The sequence below is a fragment of the Nyctereutes procyonoides genome, unplaced genomic scaffold (genome assembly GCF_905146905.1).
Source record: "Nyctereutes procyonoides isolate TBG_1078 unplaced genomic scaffold, NYPRO_anot_genome, whole genome shotgun sequence".
NCBI lineage: Eukaryota > Metazoa > Chordata > Mammalia > Carnivora > Canidae > Nyctereutes > Nyctereutes procyonoides.
This window is the reverse complement of record NW_026575126.1, coordinates 22389598-22397077: the sequence shown is the minus strand read 5'-3', so window position 1 is coordinate 22397077 and position 7480 is coordinate 22389598. Positions and strand designations below refer to the sequence as shown.

At 44.8% G+C, this 7480-nt stretch overlaps 1 pseudogene; it reads left to right on the top strand.

Moving 5' to 3' along the window:
* The first annotated feature begins 412 nt into the window (after positions 1-412).
* On the top strand, positions 413-823 carry LOC129519794 (60S ribosomal protein L32-like; annotated as a pseudogene).
* The last annotated feature ends 6657 nt before the right edge of the window (positions 824-7480 follow it).

The following is a 7480-nucleotide window of genomic DNA, read 5'->3' as shown; positions in this document are numbered from 1 at the left end:
ATGAATTATCTCTATTTCCTCTAGAATCATGTTGGTGTGCTGGTTTCTCTTAATTTTTTTTATTGCCAACTTTTCTCCCATGTCTGTTTACTCTTGGGTTTTCATTCCTATATGAGACTGAGGCAATAAGGAGACTGATGGGACGTTTGGAGAGCCAAGAATTGGTCCACTCCCAGGCTTCTCTCTAGAGATCATTGGCAGGAAGACAGGTTTTTGTTGTTGCTGTTCTTGGTTTAGGGGATCCTGAAGGCAGGAATGCAGAAGATTCCACTCTGGACTTGCAAACTCCCCACTGGCTGCCCTACTTCTCCCCAGGTAGCCTGTACAACTTGTTCAGAAACAAGCCCTTCCGGCTTCCCCTCTCTTCACTGGCGCTGCCTGCAGAGGTGACAGCCGTCTATTGCTGGGCATCATGGCTGCCCTCAGACCTCTGGTGAAGCCCAAGATCATTAAAAAGAGGACCAAGAAGTTCATCCAGCACCAGTCAGACCAATATGTCAAAATTAAGTGCAACTGGCGGAAACCCAGAGGAATTGACTATAGGGTACGCAGAAGATTCAAGGGCCAGGTCTTATGGCCAACACCGGTTATGGGAGCAACAAGAAAACAAAGCACATGCTGCCCAGTGGCTTCCAGAAGTTCCTAGTCCATGAAGTCAAGGAGCTTGAAGTGTTGCTGATGTGCAACAAATCTTATGGTGCAGAGATTGCTCACAATGTATCCTTCAAGAACCTCAAAGCCATTGTGGAAAGAGCAGCCCAGCTGGCCATCAGTTACCAATCCCAATGCCAGGCTGCATTTCTTCGCCCAGCGAAGAAAATGAATAGACAGCTTATGTGCATCTCATATTTGTGTTAATAAAACCATAAAACTACCAAAAAAAAAGAAAAAGAAATGAACCCTTATGTGTTTGACTTAGAGATGGTGACTGGCCCCTGTCTAATCTGGGCAGTGGAGGTGTTGGCTGCTGTATCAGGGACTTCAGTGGTTTTCATCCTCATCTTCCATGTCTGCTGCTGTCGTCGTCGTCGTCGTCTTCTTCTTCTTCTTTAGATTGTATTTATTTATTGATGAGAAACACAGAGAGAAAGGCAGAGACGTAGGCAGAGAGAGAAGCAGGCTCCCTGTGGGGAACCTAATGTGGGACTCGAGCCCAGAACTCCCAGGATCATGACTTGAGCCAAAGGCAGCCACTAAACCACTGAGCATCTAGGGGCCCCCATGTCTGCTTTCTGGAATCTTTTTCATTTGCAGGCTGAGGCATCTCTGTGTCTATGGACAGACTGAGCTTTTTTTTGGGTGCAGCCCAGTCACCCGGCTTTGGGTCAATATTCACCAACCCTTTCTATTTCTGGGAAATGTGTTGAAATCTCTGCCGGTTAATGGCCCCTGCTCTGTCTTCTTTATTGTGGGTCGATGCCACTTTCACCTGCATATTGTTATCTTAATGATGGAGTCTCAGGAGGTAGAGGTGTATGCTAGGTCTTTAACCTGAATTGGAAGGCTGAAATATCCCTTCTGTTGCCATGTGGTACTCTGTAACACGTCTATACCTTAGATTGTAGCAAATGTATAAACAGTGTTGTAATATAGATCCAGGTAGCTAAGTCTTTATGGACATCCATGATGATTTATTTAGAATAAGTCATGAGAAGAATTGCTGCATCAAAACACGTATCTATATATATATTTTAAAGTTAAATATACTTTACCTTAGAGTCTAGTAATACCACACTGAGGCATTTGCTCAAGAACATATTCCCACACTAAGACTTGCACACAAATGTTCATAACAACTTGATGCTGGCCGAAAGGGCTCAGAACTAGAAACAACACAAATGCCCATCAACTGATGAATGGGTAGACAAATTACTATGTATTTCTACAGTAGAATACTATTTATAATGTATACATTTTCTTGAGCTTTATTTCTTAGAAAAATGCTCACAGTTTAGCATTTAAGCAGCCCCATAATTTGTCAAGGGAAGAAGCAGGTGTGACTGCAGAGCCATGGGCTGCTTAAATGTTAAGTGGTGAGCATTTTTCTTTTCTTTTTAAATTTTTATTTATTTATGATAGTCACACAGAGAGAGGGAGAGAGAGAAAGAGAGAGGTAGAGACATAGGCAGAGGGAGAAGCAGGCTCCATGCACCGGGAGCCCGACGTGGGATTCAATCCTGGGTCTCCAGGATCGCGCCCTGGGCCAAAGGCAGGCGCTAAACCGCTGCGCCACCCAGGGATCCCGGTGAGCATTTTTCTAAGAAAGCCCAAGAAAATATCTGAAAGGGTTACTTGAGAGATGGGTGGATATAAATTGGTAAAAATAATCCCCTGGAGAATAGTTGAAAAATGCAGCTTCCCAGAGCTCCTTTTAAGAGCTCCTGGACATAGAGGGTTGTATGAGAATCTATTCCCAGGAACACACTTACCTGGATAATAAATAAAAATACTCTTTAAACTTGAAAAGGATTTGGTCTGGTACTATGATATGGAAGGTCGGATTGTGGGGCACAGTTAGGGCTCGGAGTGTCCATTCCCCTCTACTATTGTCTCAGTAGATTCCGTCTCAGCCTTGGAAATCTGGAAGAAAACACCTTTTCCTTTTGACTTCTACAGCTTTGCTTCTGTGCAGTAGGAGGCTCTGAAATTACCTTGGATCTTTTTCTTTACTCTTCTAGGAGTGTCTCTGCTAATAGTTTTTTTTTTTTAACCTGATCCAGTTATCTATTACTGTAAAAAAAAAACACCCAAATCTTAATGACTTAAAACAACAACATTAGTTTATTTTGCTTATGAATCTGCAATTTGGGCATGTCTGAGCAGAGTTGGTGTGTCTCTGCTCTACATAGTTTCAGCTGGAGCTGCTCAAATTACAGCTGGAGGACCCACTTTTGAAATGGCTTGCTCAAATGTGAGATGGAGCGGGCTTTGGTGAGGAGCCCAGCTGAGTGTGTGGCCTAGGTGCTCTGGTTCCTTTCATCATGGGCTTCTACAGACTTCTTGGGCTCCCTCCTCTCATGGAGGCAAGGGTGACAGAGCAAGCATCTCCAGGGAAGCAAGGCAGAAATGTGTGGCATTTGTATGACTTCGCTTCAGAGTCCCGTAGTATCACTTAGGCCATACTATTGCTGCAGGAAGTCAGAAAGTCCTTCTCAGGTTCAGGAGAGGGAAAGCAGCCCCACCACTTGAAGGAGTGTCAAGATTGCATAATAAAAATAGCGTGTGGGATGGGAGATACTGTTGAGGATCTTTGGAAAATACAGACTCTGACCTATTTTAGTTGATAGATTTTTCTGGTGCATATTTAGTAATTATTATTGGTTCGATTCTATCTCATTTTGTCCTCTTCACAAACCTGTGAGGTAGTTATATACCTTTTCACACATCCAAATGCTACTCATGTACATGTTTGGTTTAGCTGGTGTATTATTTTGGAAATTGTGAATTTTCACGTGTCTCTGAATTTCTGGCTTCTTCTCTTTACAACCAGATGGAGTATATCTAGGGCAAGATCTCAGTAATAGGCTGAAGTGGAGTAGTGATGGCCTCTTTAGTAAAGACTTGTCCTCAGTCTATTTGCTACAGTCCCTACCACTCCCTATCACCCTTCACTCATTACATCTTTATGTCTCACAAGCATTTGACTTTGAGGCTTTCTGCTACAAAAAAAAAAAAAAAAAAAAAAAAGGCCCTATGTGTGCCTGAGTGACTCAGTCAATTAAGAATCTGACTCTTGATTTCAGCTCAAGTCATGATCTCAAGATCATGGGATTGAGTCCCAAGTTGGGCTCTATGGTAGGGCTCCAGGCTCAGTGTGGAGTCTGCTTGAGAGATTATATATAATTATATAATTATAATTATTTAATATAATTATATCGCTCTCCCTCTGCCTCTCCCCCTCTCCCCTGTCCTTACCCTCTGCTTGTGCAGTACTTTCTCTCTCAAATAAATACAGTCTTGGGATGCCTGGATAGCTCAGTGGTTGAGCATCTACCTTCAGCTCAGGGCATGATCCTGGGTCCAGGGATTGAGTCCATCAGACTCCCTGCAAGGAGCCTGCTTCTCCCTCTGCTTATGTCTCTGCCCCTCTCTCTGTATCTCTCATGAATAAATAAATAAAATATTTTTAAAAATTATAAAATAAATACAATCTTTAAAAAAGATCCAGATTCTACTATAGAAAAATAACAAGAGTGATATCTTTCTTTTTGAATTTTCAAAGCACTTTCTTATAGAAAGCTACCTTTTGTCAAAGGTTTCTTTCTTTTATTTTTTTAAAGATTTTTTATTTATTTATTCATGAGAGAGAGAGAGAGAGAGAGAGAGAGAGAGAGGCAGAGACAGGCAGAGGGAGAAGCAGGCTCCATGCAGGGAGCCCGACATGAGACTTGATCCCAAGTCTCCAGGATCAGGCCCTGGGCTGAAGGCAGCGCTAAACCTCTGAGCCACCCGGGCTGCCCAGGTTTCTTTCTTTTAAAATCTGCTCTCTCTTTCATGGCGACCATTAGGTCACTGTTGCCTGTTTGAAGGGCATTATCAGCTCTCAGCTCATTTGAAAAACAGGAATGGATGATATGCCCCAGTTTCCAGAATGGTCCTATTGCTGAGTTCCAGCCTCACTCCTCAAAGACTGGCCCTTCTGGGAATTCCCAAGATTGAGCAGACTTCCTTTTGAGACCTTGGGTTTGCTATCTTCACTGCCTCATAAATACTGGACCCACATCACATGGAATTCTCAACAGGAGTAAGGGAGGCTCATACAGGGAGCATTAACATCAGCTTTCCACCACCACAATCTTGTGGAGAGCCAAGTCTGTGCACAAAGACCTTCTCTCTGGGAGATAAGTGTCCAGTGTTCACCCCACTGTTTGGGACCAGTTCTGAATATTCCTCATGGCTCAGAGGCACAGTGTTCACTTTGTCCTTTCAAGGGTTCTTGGTTTTGTTTCCAGAATGTCAACAGATAACCTTAAGTGTTGATTAAGCAGCCAGAAGAGCATTGCCTAAGGAGATTCTTCACTGCAGTCTCTGGCTGGCCCCTAGGAGCAGCTCAGGCCTGCGTAGAGAGGGCAGCAGGCAGGTGGGGCCTGGCTGGGCCCACTCTGTGTAATCGAAGCACTTTGTTTGTTCCCCTTGGGGGCTCAGATTTTCCTTTAGCTCTTTCATGCTGCACAGCACTGCTCATTGTCCACACAGTAGGTGCTCAGGAGTAGGAGATTCTGTGGTCACACTCATCTATGAGGTTAGGCTCAGCCACCAGGCTAGAACATTCTATGGCAGGCAGTTGCCCACATGCCCCTGCTCAATCACTTCCCCCATCCTCTCTCATTAGTAACTGTGATCATAAATTTTATGTTATCATTCCTTGTTGTTCGTTAGAGTTTTTACCATCTATTCCAGATATCTGTTGCAGCTCACCCCAAAGCTTAGTGGCTTATATAAAATGGGAACAATCTTTTCTTTTTTCTTACAAATCTGTAACTTGGGCAGGATGCTATAGGGAAAACTCATCTCTGCTTCACACAGAATCAGCTGGGGCTGCTCCACTGAGGGCTCTTAGATCTACTTCTAGAGCCACCCACCAGCTGGGCTGAGGCCAGGGTCTTAGTTCTCTCCACGTGGTCCCCTCCATGTGGCCCAGGCTTCCTCGCAACATGGTGGCTGAGTTCCAAGGGTGAGAATCCCAGGAGAGAAAACCAAGCAGAAGCTGTATCCTCTTTTGTGACCTAGTCTCAGAAGGCACATAGTGTCTATTAGTTGAAGCAAGCAGTCACAGAGTCCCACCTGAGTTCAAGGGGAGGGACGCTGACTTTACCTCCTGAGGGAGGAGTGGCAAAGTTCTGGAAGAACAGATGGAACCAGAGCTCTTGCTGCAGCCGTGTTAGGGGAGTGTAGTTTACCACACCATCTATTAGGGGTCCCTAGATAATATACTATTTAACTTCACGTGTTTAAAACTTTATAGAAACAGTCATACCAAATCTATTGTTCTACAACTTTATTTGGCGTTGGGAGAAGTTCCTTCATTTTTAGAACTGTATGACGTTTCGGTCAAGCCAGCCTCGGTTGACACAACGCACTGATGCCTAGAGTCCTGAGCAATAAGCCTGAGTCATTGCAGGATGCTATGGGGGAGGCAGGACGTGGCTGTTTTTAGATCAAATGAAATAAAATGTGCAAAAGGACTCTGTAAATGTGAGGGATGTTATTAATCAGCATATAAGAGTTAAGTGGTATTCATTGAGATTTCAATATAATTCATCTTTGTATGTTTATAATGTATGAATGATTCATTTTCTTTTATAAAAATGTTTTATTAACTAGAATGCTCTCATTTCTGACCAGATGAAGTAGATTTTTAAACCACATGAAATCACCCATAAAGCATGTCAAACCCACCCTCCAAAGGGAGCTCTGAGCTCCCAGCCATTTCTAGAGAAAATCCTCGCTTTTCCACCATTTTGTTTTTGCCTCCTCTTTGCTTCCTGTTGGCCCATCTTTATTTTCTTTTCCAGTCTCTGTGCTTTGGACCACTTGATTGCTGTGGGTGGCTGAGTAGAGAACAGATAAAGGTCATTGCATCTGGGGAAGCCAGGGAATTTTAAGAGACTCATCAGCCAGATTTTCACATTCCCTGGGGCAGTTGGAAGTGCTGGCATGGTGGGAACATTATGAGCCAATTCTTTAATAACTGTTATGGGAGATCCAGAATTTGATAGGGGCACTGATGAGGAAAAGCAGAGGGGAGAAGAGGCATGAGAATCAGTAGGTATTTTTACGGAGGAGGGGACAGGCAAAGCACTGGGAGAGCTAGAACAACTTCCCCCTTTGGGGTCCCTCAGGTGTTGGGGAAGGAGCAGCCTTCCCTGGAGAAGGTGGTAAAGGAAGGCTGGAAGGGGCCCTCACAGAAAAAAGGGAGGAGCACTGGGGGTGGGTGGAGGTCCAGGGTGTGAGCCCCAGTGGGGGAAGGGATGGAGGGAGTGCAAGAGCAGTGGGGACAGCAGGTTAGTGGAAAGATGGGAAAAACAAAGTGGAGTTGAGAGCAGAGGAGTCATTGCCCTGAGGGGTTTACCTTTTGGGTGGAGGCCAAGGGCAACAGGAACTGGAGTCACCCTCACCCCAGGATGAGTTGGCACCAAATCCTGAATGAGATGCTGGGGTAAGGTGGTTCCTGTCCTGGGGCCAGGGGTGGAGGGAGAGGGATCTGCGTGAGAAGCCCGGTGACACCATGGGCGGGGATGCCTGTGTGGATCGTGCAGCTGCTACACGCCATTGCCTGGTGTTAAAAGTTTCAGCAGAGCACGTGTACAGGCCACTAGGGGTGTTTGTCCTCATTTCCTCAGATGAATTAAATACTAAGCAGTTACTTAACAGTGCTGAAGGAAGAGGCTCAGGTTTCGAATGCCATTCCATGGGCATAACTAAGAGCAACCCCAGGAAAACCCCATAGGTAACCGTGTGGCTCTCCTCTTCCTCACCT